The sequence below is a fragment of the Neophocaena asiaeorientalis genome, unplaced genomic scaffold (genome assembly GCF_003031525.2).
Source record: "Neophocaena asiaeorientalis asiaeorientalis breed wild unplaced genomic scaffold, Neophocaena_asiaeorientalis_V1.1 scaffold423, whole genome shotgun sequence".
In the NCBI taxonomy this organism is placed as follows: Eukaryota; Metazoa; Chordata; class Mammalia; order Artiodactyla; family Phocoenidae; genus Neophocaena; species Neophocaena asiaeorientalis.
In genome coordinates this window covers 1,211,513-1,230,922 of record NW_020174133.1, presented here as the reverse complement: position 1 = coordinate 1,230,922, position 19,410 = coordinate 1,211,513, and the positions used below count along the sequence as shown (strand labels likewise).

At 46.9% G+C, this 19,410-nt stretch overlaps 1 protein-coding gene and 1 long non-coding RNA gene across 2 annotated transcripts in view; one reads left to right on the top strand and one right to left on the bottom strand.

Moving 5' to 3' along the window:
• The window catches only part of LOC112406078 (uncharacterized), a 46,019-nt gene extending 34,480 nt beyond the window's left edge, over positions 1-11,539 (bottom strand). The window contains exons 1-3 of the long non-coding RNA XR_003004486.1: positions 11,432-11,539; positions 7,948-8,056; positions 6,057-7,017 (exon numbers count right to left, since the gene is read on the bottom strand). This is a non-coding gene — a long non-coding RNA (uncharacterized LOC112406078). The remainder of the gene's footprint in view (positions 1-6,056; positions 7,018-7,947; positions 8,057-11,431) is intronic.
• A 644-nt stretch (positions 11,540-12,183) lies between these two features.
• Positions 12,184-19,410, top strand: part of TNK2 (tyrosine kinase non receptor 2) — a 37,783-nt gene continuing 30,556 nt past the window's right edge. The window contains exon 1 of the mRNA XM_024754728.1: positions 12,184-12,974. The gene's annotated coding sequence lies outside the window, so the exon portion shown is untranslated. The remainder of the gene's footprint in view (positions 12,975-19,410) is intronic.

Here is a 19,410-nt window from a genome sequence, read left to right as displayed (position 1 = left end):
CAAAGGAGGCAAGAATATACAACGGGCAAAAGACAGTCTCTTCAATAAGTGGTGCTGGGAAAACTGGACAGCTACATGTAAAAGAATAAAACTAGAACATTCTCTAACACCATACACACAAGTAAACTCAAAATGGACTAAAGACCTAAATGTAAGACTGGATACGATAAAACTCTTAGAGGACAGCATGGCAGAACACTCTCTGACATATTGTAGCAATATCTTTTTGGATCCACCTCCTAGAGTAATGAAAATAAAAACAAAAATAAATGGGACCTAATTAAACTTAAAAGCTTTTGCACAGCAAAGGAAACCATAAACAAAATGAAAAGACAACCCATAGAATAGGAGAAAATATTTGCAAATGAAGCAACCAACGAGGGATTAATCTCCAAAATATACAAACAGCTCATGCAGTTCAATATCAAAAAATACAAACAACCCAATCAAAAAATGGGAAGATCTAATAGACATTTCTCCAAAGAAGACATATAGATGGCCAAGAGGCACATGAAAAGATGCTCAACGTCACAAATTATTAGAGAAACGCAAGTGAAAAGTACAATGAGGGGACTTCCCTGGTGGTGCAGAGGTGAAGAATCTGCCTGCCAAGGCAGGAGACACGGGTTCGATCCCTGGTCTGGGAAGATCCCACATGCCACAGAACAACTAAGCCCATGCACCACAACTACTGAAGCCCATGCACCTAGAGCCCGTGCTCTGCAACAAGAGAAGCCACTGCAATGAGAAACCTGCGCTCCATAACAAAGAGTAGCCTCTGCAACTAGAGAAAGCCCGTGTGCAGCAACAAAGACCCAACGTAGCCAAAAATAAATAAATAAAATAAAAATTTTTTAAAAGTACATTGAGGTATCACCTCACACTGGTCAGAATAGCCATCATCAAAATGTCTACAAACAATAAATGCTGGAGAGGGTGTGAAGAAAAAGGAACCCTCCTACACTATTTATGGGAACGTAAACTGGTACAACCATTACAGAGAACAGTATGGAGGTTCCTGAAAAAACTAAAAACAGAAGTACCATATGATCCAGCAATTCCTCTCCTGGGCATAAATCCAGAGAAAACCATAATTCGAAAAGATACACGCACCCCAATGTTCATACCAGCACTATTTACAATTGCCAAGACATGGAAACAACCTAAATGTCCATTGACAGAGGAATGGATAAGGAAGATGTGGTACATGTATATAATGGACTATTACTCAGCCATTAAAAAAGAATGAAATAATGTCATCTGCAGCGACATGGATGGACCTGGAGATCATCATACCAAGTGAAGTAAGTCAGACAGAGAAAGACAAATATCATGTGATATCACTTATATGTGGAACCTAAAAAAATATGATACAAATGAACTTATTTACAAAACAGAAACAGACTTACAGACTTCAAAAACAAACTTACCGTTACCAAAGGGGAAAAGTGAGGGGAAGAGATAAATCAGGAGTTTGGGATTAACACATACACACTACTATATATAAAATAATCAACAAGGACCTACTGCACAGCACAGGAAACTCTATTCAATAGTCTGTAATAACCTATATGGGAAAAGAATCTGAAAAAGAATGGATATATGTATATGTATAACTGAATCACTTTGCTGTACACCTGAAATTAGCACATTGTAAATCAACTATACTCTAATATAAAGTAAAAATTAAATGAAAAGAAACCCAAGTGCCATGTGGGAAAAGATTGATACACTGATTTCATACAAATTGTAGCATTGCAAAAAAAAAAAACATAGCATAAACCAAATCATAAGATAATTGACAAACTAATAAAAAATGTTTTCTCCATACATAAAAGGCTTCCTTAATGCCTAAAGAGATACTATAACACCTTTCTGATGTAGCATCATTCCTGTGGCCCCTTCTCTTTTCTGTATTTTTTGCCGTTTCCTGCTCCTCTCCCTGCTGAAAATGTCTATCCTATGTAAGTGCTCACACCAAGGACCAGGAACCTCATCAGCTCAAAGTGTGTTTGACTATTATCCACGCAGGCTACCAGTGTTTAGGAAAAAACTATGTGTGAGTGCATTCATGCATGTATGAACTGGAAGGTAAGGAGGCCTGATGGCCTAACCTGTTCCCATGCTAGAACTCAGCCCCAGCCTTCCTTGATATCCAGCTATTCCCCTCAACTAATTCCATAAGGTGCTTTCTCATCACCCCCAACCAAGCATATAGAGACTGGCCCATATATAATTTCTATACGTAAATCATCAGAACTCACTAAGATATTCTTACTCCCTTCTGTTTTTGCAGCTCAGCTTTGGCGTGGTATATATGTATTTGCTAGAGGGGTTAGGAAGTTGGGAAAAAGAATTAGTAGAGTAGGAGCCCTGAATTTAGATCTGGGTCATGGAGATTCTAATCCAATTCAATCACCACCCTTAAATTGCTGGATGTCCTTGGGTAATCTGCTGTACATCTCAAGACCTCCGTTTCCTCACTTCTAAATGAGGGGGTTAGGCCTGCTGTTCTCTAAGATCCTTTCTAGCTCAAACAAAAAATCCCTCTCCCACTGAGAATGTATGTTTCCTCCCTCAAACCCAGATTTGATTCTATCCTCTTAGGGTACCTTTACAATCCTTTCTTACCCATCCCAATAGCTCAAATGTGCTACTGATGTGATTGTTAATCTGTCCTTATCTTGTAGACATTCTTCAGGCACTTATGCAGGTGCCCTGGATCTCCCCAACTAGTGTTTCCCATTGATTTAACCACCTGATCACCTCCTTTGGGGCTGTTGATATTGAGGTGTCTTGGACCCATGTTCTCCCTAACGGCACTAAGGTGGTAGCTGAGAGGAAGTGAGTCTGGGGAGGAGGAGGCAGGCTGGAGCCCTGCAGTGTCTGGGGTCTGCACAGAGTGCTAAAGGAGGGGATGTGGAAAGAGGCGGCCGAGGACCTGAGTCTGGTTCCTGGGCAAATGAGAGAGCCAGGGAAGTCGAGGAGAGAGGGCTGGATTTGAGAGTTTGGGTTCTGTTGCAACTTCCTCAGACTGGCATGACCAAAAGGAAGTGTCTGGTAGTCAATGAATGTCATGGTTCAAGAGGGCAGCCACAGATGCAGGGAGCTCTATCCTGTGGGCCTAATTAGCTCAGATGTGTGTGTGCTTGCAGGTAGGGGTGGCAATGAGTAGAAATTAGCTGACCAAGGTGCAGAGGTGGCCAAAAAAGCAGCAGGTATGAGCTTCCCTGGGATGGTCATCACTGGAACAGAAAGAGGAAGAACAGTCAGCTAAGGATTGTGCTGTATCTACACTACGAATGGGGAGATTTAAACAAAGATGGAGAGAGGAACAGCAGGGAGGTCCAAAAGTGAAAAAACACCTCAGTAGCCCTGAGTGTTCCTCATTTCTAAACTTAGCACAGTGAGTTCCAAGGAAAGCCAGATCTGGGGGATGTAAAGAAGGAGTAGGTGAAGAATAAAAGGAGCCAGTCCTTTATTTGTTTAGTCTTGCTTCCCCCAACTAGCAGTTTCTTTTTTTTTTTTTTTGTGGTACACGGGCTTCTCACTGTTGTGGCCTCTCCCGTTGCGGAGCACAGGCTCTGGACGCGCAGGCTCAGCGGCCATGGCTCACGGGCCCAGCCGCTCCGTGGCATGTGGGATCTTCCCAGACCGGGGCACGAACCCGTGTCCCCTGCATCGGCAGGCGGACTCTCAACCACTGCACCACCAGGGAAGCCCAGCAGTTTCTTGATTATGCATATGGGTCATGTCTTCTTTGATTGTGCCTGACATTGGCTTGGGTACATGATAGATCAAGACTACATTCCATTAAAAAGGGAGATAAAGAATTAATATTGTTAAAATGGCCATACTACCCAAAGCAATCTACAGATTTAATGTGATCCCTATCAAATTACCTATGACATTTTTCACAGAACTAGAACAAATAATCCTAAAATTTATATGAAACCATGAAAGACCTAGAATTGTCAAAGCAATAAAGCAGGAGGCATGATCCTCCCAGACTTCAGACAATACTACAAAGCTACAGTAATCAAAATGGCATGGTTTTGACACAAAAACAGACATATGGACCAATGGAACAGAATAGAGAGCCCAGAAATAAACACACCTATGGTCAACTAATCTTCAACAAAGGAGGAAAGAATATACAATGGAGAAAAGACGGTCTTCAAGTGTTGCTGGGAATGCTGGACAGCCATATATAAATCAGTGAAATTAGAACACTCCCTCACACCATACACAAAAATAAACTCAAAATGGCTTAAAGACTTAAGTATAAGACATGATACCATAAAACTCCTAGAAGAGAACATAGGCAATACATTCTCTGACATAAATCGTCGCAATGTTTTCTTAGGTCAATCTCCCAAAGTAATAGAAATAAAAGGAAAAATAAACAAATGGGAGCTAACCAAACTTATAAGCTTTTGCACAGCAAAGGAAACAATGAACAAAATGAAAAGACAACCTACAGAATGTGAGAAAATACTTACAAATGATGCAACCAACAAGGGTTTAATTTCCAAAATATACAAACAGCTCATACAACTCAATAACAAAAAACCAAACAACCCAATCAAAAAATGGGCAGAAGACCTAAACAGACATTTCTCCAAAGAACACATACAGATGGCCAAAAGGCACATGAAAAGAGGCTTGACATTGCTAATTATCAGAGAAATGCAAATCAAAACTACAATGAGGTATCACTTTACACCAGTCAGAATGGTCATCATCAAAAAGTCTACAAACAATAAATAAATGCTGGAGAGGGTGTGGAGAAAAGGGAACCCTCCTACACTTTTGGTGGGAATGTAAATTGGTGCAGCCACTATGGAGAACAGTGTCGAGTTTAGTTTTCCTTAAAAAAGGAAACTAAACAGTTTTAGTTTTCCTTAAAAAACTAAAAAAAGAACTACCTTATTATCCAGCAATCCCACTCCCAGGCATATATCCAGAAAAGACAGAAACTCTAATTCGATAAGATACTTGCACCCCAATGTTCATAGCAGCACTATTTACAATAGCCAAGACATGGAAGCAACCTAAATGTCTATTGACAGATGAATGGATAAAGAAGATGTGGTGTATATATACAATGGAATATTATTCAGCCATTAAAAAGAATGAAATAATGCCATTTGCAGCAACATGGATGGACCTGGAGATCATCATACTAAGTGGGGTAAGTCAGACAGAGAAAGACAAATACCATATGATATCACTTATATGTGGAATCTAAAGAAAATGATACAAATGAACTTATTTACCAAACAGAAACAGACTCATAGATGTAGAAAGCCAACTTATGGTCACCAAAGGGGAAAGGGGAGGGGGAGGGATAAATTAGGAGTTTGGAACTAGCAGATACAAACTACTATATATAAAATACATAAACAACAAGGACCTACTGTATAGCCAAAGGAACTATATTCAATATCTTGTAATAAACTATAATGGAAAAGAATATGAAAAAGAATATATATATGTATAGCTGAATCACTTTGCTGTACTCCAGAAACTAACACAGCATTGTAAATCAACTAAACTTCAATCTAAAGAAATAAATTTTCTGAGGCAAAAACAACCAAAAGAACCCAGATGAATGGATAAAGAAGCTGTAACACACACACACACACACACACACACACACACACACAATGGAATACTACTCAGCCATAAAAGAGAACAAAATTTTGCCATGTGCAGCAACACGGATGGACTTGGAGGGCATTATGCTAAGTAGCATAAATCAGACAGAGAAAGACAAATACTGTATGCTATCACTTATATGTGGAATCTAAAAAATACAAAAAACTAATGAATAAAACAAAAAAGCAGACTTGCAGGTACAGAGAACAAACTAATATCAGTGAGGGGGAGGGTGTAGGGGTGGGGGAATGGGAGGTACACACTACTGGGTGTAAGATAGGTTCAACGGTGTATTGTACAACATGGGGAATACAACCAATATTTTGTAATAACTGTAAATGGAAAGTAACCTTTAAAAACTGTATTAAAAGTTTAAAAAATAAATAAAAGAGTACCTGGACACAGTAGTCCGTTGGTTACCAACTTCAACTCTAGGTGTCCACCAGAGGGCGTCAGAACCCAGGACTATGGCTTCATCCTGAATAGCCCATGTTGATCCAGGGCTTGTAATCTCTGGACTCATCTGGCTCTTTCTCTAGCAGGGCAGAGGGGGCAGGGTGTGGGAGCAGCTGGCAGCACCTCCTCCCACTGCCCTAGTAAGGTTTTGAAAATGTTTGAACTGCCTGGGGGCATGTGAGCCCAGCCCCCGGAGCAGCTCTGGGGAGCTCTGACTTGCTTGATAAGGTGAAGGCACAGGTCTGTTCTTGGTCCTGGGAGGATGTGACCTGGGTTAGCAGGTAGCCCCACGCCAAAGAATTCCTTCAGAAATCCCTCCCTTCACCTCCACTAAGGGGCAAATGGTCCATTCCTAAGAAATCTCTTGCCCTTTGTCATACTGGATCGTTTTGCTCAGACACCAGACCTGACCCCACACCTCACTTCCCTCCCACCTCAGCTCAGGCAGTGGGGATACTCCAGGGAACCAGCACCCACTGTTTCTGGTTGCACACTGGAATCACCAGGGGAGCTTATAAAACCTATGGATGCTGAGCCCCACCCCAGAGATTCCAACTGAATTGTTCTGGGGTGGGACCTGGGCAGCAGTGTTTTTAAAAGCCTCCCATGTGATTCTTATGTACAGCATTATTGAGAATCTCTGGATTCAAGGCCTTGCTAACCAAGTGTAGGAGCTTGACAGAAATGTAGAATCACAGCATCCCCTTCCCAGCTTGCTGAATCAGAACCTGCCTTTCAAGCAGACGCCTGGGTCATTCAGGGGCACACTGCAGTTTGAGAGGCACTGGTCTAGTCAGCATACTATTCTACTCCGTCCACGCTCACTCCCCAGGCCTGAACCACAGCCTCCACAGCTTTCTCAGGTTGGAGCACTGGCCTTCAGAAGTCTTTGCCTCTGACCTGCAGAAAGAAACACATTTTATATCAAGATGTAGAGCACACCCGTGTATATATAATGAAACCATACCTTTACTATTGTTACCAAACCAAACTTCAGTCTATTTACTCGGGTACAGTAAAGCCCATCTGCTGACACCAGATTGTGGTGAAGGAAAGCGAAGCGTTTATTGCAGGGCACCAAGCAAGGAATCCAGGCTGCTAGTGCTCCAAAGACCCAACTCCCTGATGGCTTTCAGGGAAAGGTTTTTAAAGACAGGGTGAGAGAAAAGGGTGGATGATCAGCTCGTGGACATTCTTCTGATTGGTTGTTGGTGAGTAATTGGGAATCAACATCATCAACCTCCTGATCCCAACTGGTCTGGGGTCTACGTGCTTGTGGGCAGCATGCAGTTCACTTCTTCCACTTCGTGGGGGTTTTAGTAGCTGTCAAACAGCTCAAAGGATATGATCCAGTATATTATCTATAGCCCTTGAGGAGGAACTAACAGTCCTTGACTTTGTTTAATGACTAAACTATTATTATTCTGTCTTGCTTGGCTGTTTTCCTTTCTTTCTGCATTTTCTTACTTCTCTGATTAAATTTATTCTTTGGAAGTTGGGGAAGGCCTAGGAGGCTAAAGTTTTTCTACAGACAAGAGGGAGGCAGAGGACTTGGTGGGTGGTAGGGTCTGTCCTGGGAAGGCCCCATAGGGTCCTGCTTGGTTACACTATCTGTGATGCAATCTCATCCATTCAATAGATATTGCTGGCACCTACTGTATACTTGGCATTGTTCTAGGTGCCTGTGCCAGTCTTATCCCCAGACAAAACTTCCTGTCATTGTGGAGTTTATGTTGGTGGGCGGAGGCCAGGGAGGGTTGTCAGAAAGTTAAAAGTAAATCATAAATATGAAGGACATGCTTGAAGATTATAGTTTCTTTTACAACTTACATTTGGGGGGACTTCCGGATCCTGATTATGGTGTTTCTTGATCTCGGTGCTGGGTATATTCACTTTGTAAAATGCCCAAGTCTTTGCACTTCTCTGGATGCATGTTATACTTCAGTGAAAAGTTCAGAAAATTATATTCTGATATTTTCTATTACTGTCCTCTTTCATTAAAAAAAAAAAAGCCAGGGCTTCCCTGGTGGCGCAGTAGCTGAGAGTCTGCCTGCCAATGCAAGGGACACGGGTTCGTGCCCCGGTCTGGGAAGATCCCACATGCCGCGGAGTGGCTAGGCCCGTGAGCCATGGCCGCTGAGCCTGTGCGTCCGGAGCCTGTGCTCCGCAGTGGAAGGGGCCACAGCAGTGACAGGCCCGTGTACCGCAAAAAAAAAAAAAGAAAGAAAAGAAAAAGCCAGTTAAGGGACTTCCCTGGTGGCGCAGTGATAAAGAATCCACCTGCTAATGTAGGGGACATGGGTTAAAGCCCAGTCTGGGAAGATCCCACATGCCGTGGAGCAACTAAGCCCATGTGCCACAACTACTGAGCCTGTGCTCTAGAGCCCACAAGCCACAACTACTGAGCCCATGTGCCACAACTACTGAAGCTCACGTGCCTAGACCCCATGCTGTGCAACGAGAAGCCACTGCAATGAGAAGCCCATTCACTGCAACTAGAGAAAGCCCACATGCAGCAATGAAGACCCAACGCAGCCAAAAAAAAAAGCCAGTTAAAACTCACTAAATTCAGTGCACCTCCAGCTAATAGTTTGCAAGAGTAGTTTAAAAAACATTGCTCTATTTTAAAAAACAAAACAGAACCCAAAAAACCTTCAGCCCAACCACTCCGCAGTATCAACACTCTTGGCCGAGCACCTGCTTACAGGTATGAGCCAGGCTGCCTTCACCACCCGCTGCAGCCTTCCTTGCCCTCCTGCTTACCCCAAACATGCAACCATCTCACAGTGGAGATTCTTCAAGGCACTGCCACAAGCCTCCCTCAAGCAGCTTGGGCTGCCTCTGCTTAGAACTAGACCTGACAAGCCCTTCTCCCTGCAGAATCACTCTCCTGTGGGCAGCTCTTTTCAAGCTTCAGATCTGGGAAGAGACTGGAACAGGCACATTGGAGGGTTGGGGTTATCCCCCCAGCCTCCTGAATCTCCTAAGCCTTGTGTTTCTAGCCTGTGTCTCATTTCCTCCATTGTGCTGTCAGTCCCCTTGGGAGAGAGCAGTCTCCTCAGCTACCAGTACCAGAGTCAAACACAATGAAGAGAAGGAGACATGCTCCAAGATAAGTTCCATCACAGCCCCAGTGCTCAATGTGGTGGTGGGGACAGTCCAGGAGCTGAGATGGCAGGATGGGGGAAGGGAGCAGGAGACCTCTTTTCTGTGAGCCTAAAGCTCCAGATAACCCTGCACTAGGGATGTTGGAGGCATGGGTCTGGCTCTTGAGAGCAACTGGAAGGGAGATGGGAGAATGGGGAGCTGGGCTTCCCTAAGAGAATCACCCAGCAGAACAATCCAGCATGTAGGTGCTTTGACCTTTTGCCTTGTTTGATTTAGAGCTTGATTTACCAGCAGAGAAACTTGCTCCAAATCAGTTGTTTGCATCTATTGATCCCCAAAATCTGGTCAGACTGATGCCAAAAATCTTGGCTCTCTGTGTACCAATGCCAAACAGAAATACAGAGTTTTGGAGGAACAAGAAAAATGGCTTTAATCTTTGTCTGGCAAAGGGGAAAACACAGCAGGCTAGCACCTCAAGAACTGTACCCCCCCTTCCCGGGGAATCAGACAAGATCTTACAGGTGGGGCTCACAGTCCAGGGTATATGATAAGGATCAAAATTGTGAAGGTCTTGCATTCTTCTTGCATTATTTCAAAACAGTCACAGCTGGTGTCAGGCAGCTGGGTAACTGGGTCCAGCAGCCCAGTACTTGAGCCTGTTTGTCTCTGGTTTATCTTTTTTTCTGAAATGCAAAAGGCTACAAGGGGTGATTTGTTATAAGGGAGTGCAGGGTAGTAGGGCATGATGTAATTTACATAGAGTTAGGGGGTATTACCATGCAGGATGTAATTCACATAGTGTCAGGGAGTAATAGGTTAGCTTTGTGAAGGACAAATCTAGTTACAGACACTACAGATTAGCAACAAAGCTAGGAGTGATTAACCCTTTCCATCCCATTTGTTTCTTCTCTAGCCTGTACACTGTTCCCTTTACTTTCCTTGTTCTCAGAAGAGGAAAAACTTCATTTCTATTTTTGTTGCAACAAATTCCCCAGTGCTAGTTCATTCCGTCCATATTAATGGAGGAAGGGAAACGGGCGTCATTCTTGTCTGGCTGAGGACAAAACTTCAGTTTTGCTCCACTTGACAATCACCAGCTGTCCAGCCCAGGGGCCCATCTATTACTTTAAAACCTGACGCTTCCCAAAGCTCCTGGGTATGGTGTTGCTTTGTTGTGCCTTATTGGTTCAGAGCAGACTTGGGAGTCAGAAAAGTGGATTTGAATTCTGGCTTCACTACTACCAGCTGTTACTTAATCGTGTAGAGCCTCAGTTCTATCACCTGTGGAGTATTGCCTGCCCTAGACCCTGTCTCGGCCCAGGTGGGGTGCATTCAACTTCCTGCTCAGTGGCCCTGGCTGCATGGTGAAGGGCAACCCCCTTACACACACTGTTATCGAATGATTTAGTAGAAAGTTGCCTTGCTCACCTCACAGGGAAAGACGCCATGACCCAAATCCACCCAGTACAGCCCCCCCATAGCTGTCTAGAACCCACCCCCTTCTCATTGTCCTACTGTCCTCAGGCCAGAGCCCTTGGGCTCAATGCTGGAAAATAAGAGTGCAAGAGTCACCCTTACACAGTTCTCTGATGTCTGATCCCTGGGACAATTCTGTCTGGAGTTGTTTTATTATTAAACGCATCTTATAGATGAGGTACAGTCAGAAACGGCCAACTTGCCCTAGCGTTTGGGTTCTAAGCTTGGCAGCCCAAGGCTGCCTCCAGCTGCGCTAGGATCTGGGTCTGCAGGTTGCACTATCACTGGGAGAAGGAGCTCTGAATTTTCTCCTCCTTTCGGGGTACAGACCCAAGAGGGAGCAGTGCAAGAGGGAGGAAGACTCCCTTTGCCTGGGACTCTTTCTGCCTGTATTCCCAGCAGGAAGTGTCACAGGCCTGAGCCCGGCTCTCCCTTGGCCCCAGGGAAAAGGTGGAGGCAGCCCAGGTTCATAGGTCTCTGGGCTGTTGCTGAAAGATTAGGACTAGGGTCTCTCTCTGCAGTCAAACACTCACTGGATCGGGACCTTGGAAACTTTCCGGTCCAGTCTCCTCTTCATTTTAGAAACGAAGCAACTGAGGCCAGAGGTAAGTGTTTTTTTTACACTCATAAGTCAGGAGCAGCTGAACTGCTACTTAGAATTCGAGACTCCTATTTCAGCGCTCCTCCATTGGGCCCTGTTGACTACACCGTCTCAGTGTGCACTCCCTACCTTCTGCTTCACCTCTTCTCCCTCTGGCTCCACAGGAAGGCGCAAGCAGGGCTTCTGGTGGGATGAAGAAGGGGGAGCAGTAGGGGCTCTGGAGGAAGAAGAAGTAAGTGGGACATGGCCCCTTAAGGCCCCGCCCGGCCCCCAACCCGGCCAGGCTCCGCCCCCCTCGGGCAGCGCAGGCGCAGGCTGGCTCCAGGAACCCCCGGCGGGAGGGCGGGCGCTCTTGGTTCTCGGGCCGGGGCGTGGGGCCGCAGCACCTGCGGGGGCCTGCGCAGGGCCCGGCGCCCGGCGGGCGGACGTCGACGCCCAGGAGCGAGGGCTGGGAGCCAGGACCGGGACGTGGGGGCGGAGCGGGAGGGGTCGCGACCCCGCAGCCCCCTCCCCCGGGGGACGGGGCGGAAGGAACCGGGTAGGAGGCGGTGTGAGCGGACGGCGAGGGCAGCACCATCTGGAGGGGCGGGACCGCGCGGCCTCTGGTGGGCAGGAGAGTGCGTTGGGCAGTGCCGGCTGGGGGCCCTAGGCCAGGAGCGCAGGAGGAGCGTGGCGGGCTCTGCCCAGCGCTGCAGGAGCAGCATCCGCAGCGGATCGGGGTTCTCAGCTGGGGCCCGCAGCAGCTCCGCGGGCTGAAGCTCGGCGTGGAGGAGCAGGGGGGCGTGGGTCCGGCCGTGCAGGAGGAGGGCGGGGTGGGCCCGGGGGTGCAGGAGCGGGGCGGCCGGGGCCGCGAGCCTAGCCTGGGGGTGGTGTGGGGGCCTGCGGACAGCACGGACTGGAGGCGCCCGCCGCCGTGGACGGGCTCCGCGGGCTGGCCTGTGGTGCAGGAGGAGGGGCTGGGCCCCCGCAAGCAGTACCAGGAGAAAGGGGGAGGCAGCCCCGCAGTGCAGGAACGGGGGGAGGCTCGCACCGGGGTGCAGGAGCAGGGGGAGGGGAGCCCACGCAGGCTGCTACAGCAGCCCGAGCAGCTGTCCGAGCTCGGGGACGGCCTCTGGGAGAGCAGAGACGAGCTCGAAAGTTCCGAGGAGCGGGGGGAGCAGTACTGGGAGAGCTGCGGGCACCTCAGAGGGGAGGCAGAGGTCCTGGGAGTGGCCCCGGCACGCCGCAAGAGACTCGAAGTGGTGGGGAGGGCCCGGCCAGTGGGGCCCCAGGGGCCTGAGGGAGAGGGGCGCCTGGGGGTGCAGGAAGCAAATTGGCTACCCGGGGTGCAGGAAGGGCAGGTTGTGCGGGCTGTCCAGGAAACATACCTGGACAGGAAAGGGTCCCAGGAGGGAGACGGACCCCTGGAGGGACACAGGATCCGGAGGCGCAGGCGGAGGAGGAGGTGGTAACTCACAGGCCGGCTGCTCAGCATCAGCATCGGGCCGAGCCAGGGCCGTGGTGAGAGCAAGATGTAGGGGTTTGGGGAGTGGGGGGCAGAAGAGCGCCGTGAACCTGGGAGCGTTGGAAACCACTGCCCAATAGCAGGCAGTGTCCTGCTGGGTCCTTTTCTGCCACCTCAGCCGGGACATCATAGAAGCTTTGTCTGCAGAGAGCCAGTGGAAGGCAGCAGGTAAGGAAGCCCAACTCTGTTCTCAGCTGGAATTGGTGTGTTTGGAAGGAGGGGGCTGCAGTTATCTCAGGAGAGCGTGGTCTCCACACTACCTTTTTTCATTCCCCTGTGTTTAAACCTGGAGAGGAATGAAGCAGTGCAGTGTTCAACAGCGAGACAGGATCCCTCCCCCCAGTACTGTATATGCCAACTGGAGTGATGGGATATTTCCTTAGAGTCTAGACTGGCGGTGAGACTGTCTGGGTGGCTGCCAGGCCTGGGCAGAAGGGAGAGAGGGGTAGTCCCAGGCTGAGGTTGCAGAGGAAGTAGTCATCTCTCCACCCCTCCACCCCCGCTTCACCCGTTTACCGGTGGAGATAGGGGTGCCTCCATGCCATAGCTGGGTTGGTGCAATCAGCACACGCTGCTTCACGTCCTCTAAACATGTTCCAAAAAAGGGAAGGGGCAGCATTGCATTAACAGGACCTTATCTTGTAACCCTCTTGGCCACGTGAGCTGAGATGTCAGCGTGGCAGCCGGTAACTTGGGCACGAGCCTGGCCTGCTCCTGCCACACCTTCTTGTCACATTTGATTAATACTGAGGGCCCAGAGCCAAGGATAAATAGTGGGCAGAAGGGTGGAGAGCTGGTGAGGACTTCTGTCTCCATGTGGGCTCTCAGGACCCCAACCTGAAAGTGTGGGATAGGAGAGGTTATCTGTACTGCTGGACTCTGGGCATCCTCGGTGGCCCAGACCTCAGCCCCACCCCATGGAGGTGGACAGATGGGCAGCTGTGGCATCATGGGTTCTGTACCAGCCAGGGCCAGCTCTCAGCCCAGCTTAGAGGTGGGGCTTGCAGAGGTGGGGGCTAGATTTGGCTTCCTGTTGACTTCCTCATGGCCTCGGTGCCAGGCCTATTCATTCCTGCCCCACAGGGGCTTGGTTGGCCACTTCTGGGCCTCATCTGCCTAGGGACGTTCACCTCTTACCTGGCGCTGTCTGGGTTCTTGCTTCTCTAGTTCTCGGGTGGGGGTGGGTACAGAGTTGCTGCCTGTCTCGGGGCCTTAGCCAAGACCCATCTCTGCCCTACCCCAAGGAGTGGCTCTGAGTCAGATGGCCCCCAGACCCCTATCCCAACCGGACTGGATGGAGATAGTCCTTTTCTGTTGGGGCAGGGGGAGTGGTGGTCACGTCCTAAGCAGGCAGCTGCTGGGACTCTGCTGGAGGAGCCAGTTATCCTGCTCCCCATGCAGACCCAGACTTGACTGTCAGCTTCGTCCCATGCCTGCCTGTCATCCTGCCACCCCAAACACTCATGCACCGGAAGTTCAGCTGCTGTGTCCAAGGTGTCTGGCTCTTCTGGGACGGCCAGACTGGTTCTTGCGCTCTGGCTTCAATGGAGAGAACTGTTCTAAACGTGTGCACGTAAGCATACATGTTCACCCTGTTTCAGGTTGATTCTTGAATTTGTGGTAGATGAAGAGAAAGAGGACTTTGGCGGATCTGGGTTTACTAGCTGTGTAACTAGTGTGTAACTAGGATAACATTTCTGGGCTTCAGTTCCTTGTCTGTGAGGCGGGCCCTGGTTTTCCCTACAGTGTCCTGAGTGCAGAGGGCTCAGACCCTTCTTTGCCAGCCTAGCATCCACCTTCCCAGGAGCCATGGCCAGTGGACATTAGGCAGGAGGGGTTAGCGCTACCAGACCTTTTCCTCTAGCCCCTGAGCCCACAATTATCCCCCTGCCCTGTGCTTTATCCTGGAAGATGAAGTGTTTGTTTTAAATAATAGCTTTATTGAGGTATAATGACATATGGTAAATGGCACATATTTAAAACATAATTTAATAAGTTTTAACATATGTGTATACCTGTGAAACCACCACCACAATCAAGATAATGAACATACCCGTTATTCCCAAACTCCCAAAAGTTTTTTGTGCCCCTTTGTAATCCCTCCGTCCCACCCCTCCGTTGTCATGCCCCTTCCCCAGGTAACAATAGTCTGCTTTCTGTCACTATACATTAGTTCGCATTGCCTAAAATTTATGTAAATGGAGTCATACAGTATGTGCTCTTTTTTTTTTTGCCTGGCTTTTTTCACTCAACCTAATTATTTTGAGATTCATCCATGTTTTTGTGGGTATCGACTGCTTATTCCTTTTTGTTGCTGAGTAGTATACCACAGTCTGTTTATCCATTTACCTTCTGATGGGTTGTTTTCAGTTTTTGGTTGTTACAAGTAAAACTGCTATGAACATATGTGTAAGTCTTTGTACGGACATATGCTTTTTTTTTCTTGGGTAAATCCTTAGGACTGGAATAGTTGGATCATATGGTAGGTATACATTTAATTTTTAACAAACTGCCAGACTGTTTTCCAAAGTGGTTGTACCATTTTATGTACCCACCAGCTGTGTATGAAAGTTCTAGTTTGTTCACTACTTTGTCAGCACTTGGTATGATCAGTCTCTTTAAATTTAGACATACTAATAGGTCTGTAATGGTATCTCATTTTGGTTTTAATTTACATTTCTCTAATGACGAATGTTGAGCATCTTTTCATCTTATTTGCCTTCTGTATATCTTTGGGGATGTGTCTGTTCAAATTGTTTACCCATTTATTCATTGTGTGGGGTTTTTTTTCATACTAAGTTTTGGGAGTTTCTTTTATATTCTGGATTCAAGCCTTTTATGGGATATGTGATTTGCAAGTATTTTCTTCCAGGCTCTAGCTTGCACTTTAATTCTCCTGCGGTATGCGGGCCTCTCACTGTTGTGGCCTCTCCCATTGCGGAGCACAGGCTCCGGACACGCAGGCTCAGCGGCCATGGCTCACGGGCCTAGCCGCTCCGCGGCATGTGGGATCTTCCCGGACTGGGGCACGAACCCGTGTCCCCTGCATGAGCAGACGGACGCTCAACCACTGCGCCACCAGGGAAGCCTTTGGGTGGTTCTTTTCCCCAGCCTTGGGTAGTTCCCATACATGTGACGATCAGTACTCAGCTTACTGCTCAAGGGGGGCCTTTTACAGACTTCTGTGGTGCTCTCTCTTCTGTGATGCTCTGTTCTGTGAATTCTGGCCACTTGAGTTTCCCCAGAGTCTCAGCTTCATCTCTTCAACTCAGAGAGTCCTTTGGGGTCCAACTGGTCCCCTTCCCTTTTCTGTAGCCTGGAAACCCAACCATAGGGCTGACCTCCTTTGTTTCCTATCTCCTAGGTATCACTGACCTTTGCATCTTGATGTCTGGTGTCTTCAAAACCATTTTGTATATTTTGTCCATTTTTCTGTTGTTTCTGTCAGGAGGGTAAGTCTGATCCGTGTTATTCCATCTTGGCCAAAGATGAGGATTTTACTTTAATTCCCTCATTCCCACCCTGCTACTCATCCCATCTTCCAGCCCATCCACTCTGGGCGTATCTCATGTTTTCTTCAATCTACTGCTCATTGTTTATATTGTTATGGTGTAATAAACTGTGACTTTTCCTTTCCTGGGCACCGTTTTGTTCTTCCTGGAGTTGCTTTTTTTATTTGCTTAGTTTTCTATGTACTTTTCAATTAATTAAACTCTCCAGTAGCTGTATAAATTTCTCAGGGTGTCAATTCCATTAGGTATTCTATCAAATTCACCTCTCTGAAGAAGTCTCTTTCAGAGCCTTGTACCCTAAAGCGGCATGGACTAATTGCTCTCTATCACTGATGCTTAGCTGTCCTCCTGGGATCTCCCTTTCAGCATCTTGGGCATTTCCTTCACTGCCTTTCTGTGCCTTTCTCTCCTGTTTCCTATCTTCCCCTTTGTTGGTTTATTCTCTAGTTTGGTAGAGTACATCCTTTAGTAGCTTCCTAAGAGAGGAGGGTGAAAGAGTGGTAGATTATTTTGAGACCTTGCCAGTCTGACACTCAGTCACTTAATTAGCTGAATATAGAGATCTAGGCTGGAAATTGCTTTCCTTTGGAATCTTAAGGACATTGCTCTTAAGTTCCAGAGTTAACATTAATGTCTAAAATCATTCCCAATCCTTTTTGTGGAACTGTGTTATACCGTTGCCCAGGAGTTTATAGCATCTTTTCTTTATCTCCAGTATTCTTTAATTATGTAGCTTGGTGTGGGCTTTTGCTCTCCATTGTGGAAGATACTTTATCCTCCAACCCTTCTATTGTGATTTTAGCAATTTTAACAACAGTAAATGTCTGTTGATATTATTTTATCCCATGGCATGGATGAGGTAGACACAAAACTACTAAATTCAACTTAAGTTTTAACAGAAACATTGGAATAATGGATTAGGATTTTTGGCTAGGGAGATATCCACATTTCACTTAAAAAAATCCTTTATTTTTTTTAAAGGACTTGCTAAAGTTTTATGGTCCGGATTTTTTTTTTAATTAGAAAAATTAAGATAAGTGTGTGAATCTAATAAGGAAAAAATTCTCAGGATGAATTTTTGGAAATTTAGTAGAATGATTTCTCCATCCACTGACATTAATGGGACTTAGCATTAAGAATTACCCTCTGTATAGTAAATAGTCCCATAAACTGATGCTTATGGCCGTGATGAGAAGGGCCTTCTCAAAGAGTGGTCAGTGTCAACAATGGGAAAGAATATTTGAAAACAGGACTGCTCTGGCCAGGACCAATGATTGGCGCAGTTACAGGCTTTCTCCAGAGCAGCGGTTCTCGACCCCAGTATGGATTCATCTGCAGAGATTTCAAGATAGGATGCCTGAGTCTCACCTAGACCAAGTTGATTAGAATCTCAGTGGGCGGGGCCCACACACGACACTTTCCTACCTCCCAGGTGGTTTTAATGCACAGCCAGTGCAAAGAACCACTGCTCCAGGGTTTAGTAGAGACCCTTGCTTCTCAGAGTGTGGTCTAAGGACCAGCACATTATCACTGGGAGCTTGTTAGAAATGTAAAACTTAGGCCCTACCCTCGTATCTGCCTCATCTATCCATTCAGCAGATATTTCTGAGCACCTGCTGTGGGCTAGACTTTGTTGGTTGGGCTGAGGATGGGTCTGTTGAATTTGTTATGTTTCCTGTCATATTTGTAATTTCTTATTCCCCCTATTAAAAAATAATAATATTCTCTTCTTGTTTTGTAGATACAACATCTTGTCTTTCTGAGGATATTAATGAGCATTTTCTGTCAGAAATTTTCTTCTCTTGCATAGTCTGCATTTCTTCTCAGTTGCTCTTTTCTGCGTGTTTTGCTCTTTCTTCCATGTTAGAGGCTTTCCTTGGGTGTCCAGTATTTTTTTGTCATCTACTCTTGACCACAAGCACTGGGTGGCCTTGTTGACCGAGCTTCTTTGTATGGTGACCTGGCTACTCGGTTTGTGGAGAACTCCCAATGTTGGTTTCTTTATATCTTTCTTGGCCTGATCAGAGTCCCCAGAAAGGACACTCCTGTCTTCTGCCAGGAGGTGGAGGCCTGGCTCCATGTTCCTGGAGGGAGTCGAGAAGGGGACTGAGATCTCCACATCTATGTGTGCTTTCCTTGTTAGGTCCCTGGCACCCCGCTCTCAGCCACTGCTGCGCCAGTGCAGAGGCCTGCACTTTACCCCTGAAGGGAAATCCCGATTTTGCCGGGTGGTACCGGGGCAGCAACCCAGTGGCTTTGTACTGGAGAGGGAGTCCAGGGGGGTCTTACTGCTTCTTAAACAGCTTTTGACTAATCCTCTATCTTTAGCACCTGTTCTTCTTCTAGAGGTTTCTGGGGCTTCTAGTTCCCAGGCCTTTTGAGGATTCTGTGGGGTCAATCAGGTCCTTTTCACCTTAGGATTGGGGATTTTCTCAGGTCTGCTCTCCAGAGTCACTGGCCATCTGCTTTCCAGCTTCCAAAGCTATGTTGTGGTTTTCTCTTCTACTATTCTTCCAGTCCTTAGGGACTTTTGCCATTCAGAAAATTTCTCTTTTGATCATTTTGGCTTTGGTGGGGTTTTGGGAAGGAGTGAAATCATGTGCATTTGTGCAATCTGTCTTTTCCTGGAGCCTCTATTCCCTCCTTAAACTTCCTCGCAGAATCCATGAATTCATTCAGTATCTAGTATATATTTAACAAATAAGACTCCAGCTCTGCCCTCCATAAGCTCAAATCCTTGAACCAAGCAGTTTCGTGTCCAGTTGTATATGGACTGAATTCTGGTTCACCTGTTACTCTCCAGTAACAGGTGACCCTGGTCACCTCTTCAGAGCCTCAGTTTCCTCATCTGTAAAATGCGGATAATGTAGGGTAGTGGGGGGCAGGTTAATCAGGCAATGAAAGATAAAACTTTTAGTAAAGAACTTGCACACAGTGTCTTTCTGAGGATCTGAATCGTGACTTCTCCTCCTTCATCGTCCCCCAAACCTAGCACAGGGTGAGCACACAGTCAGTATGTGGTGAGTGACTAAGAGGTGGGTGGGGTGAGAGGTTTGGCCTGGGCCCTCATTCAGCAGCTCTAGGTCCTGGGA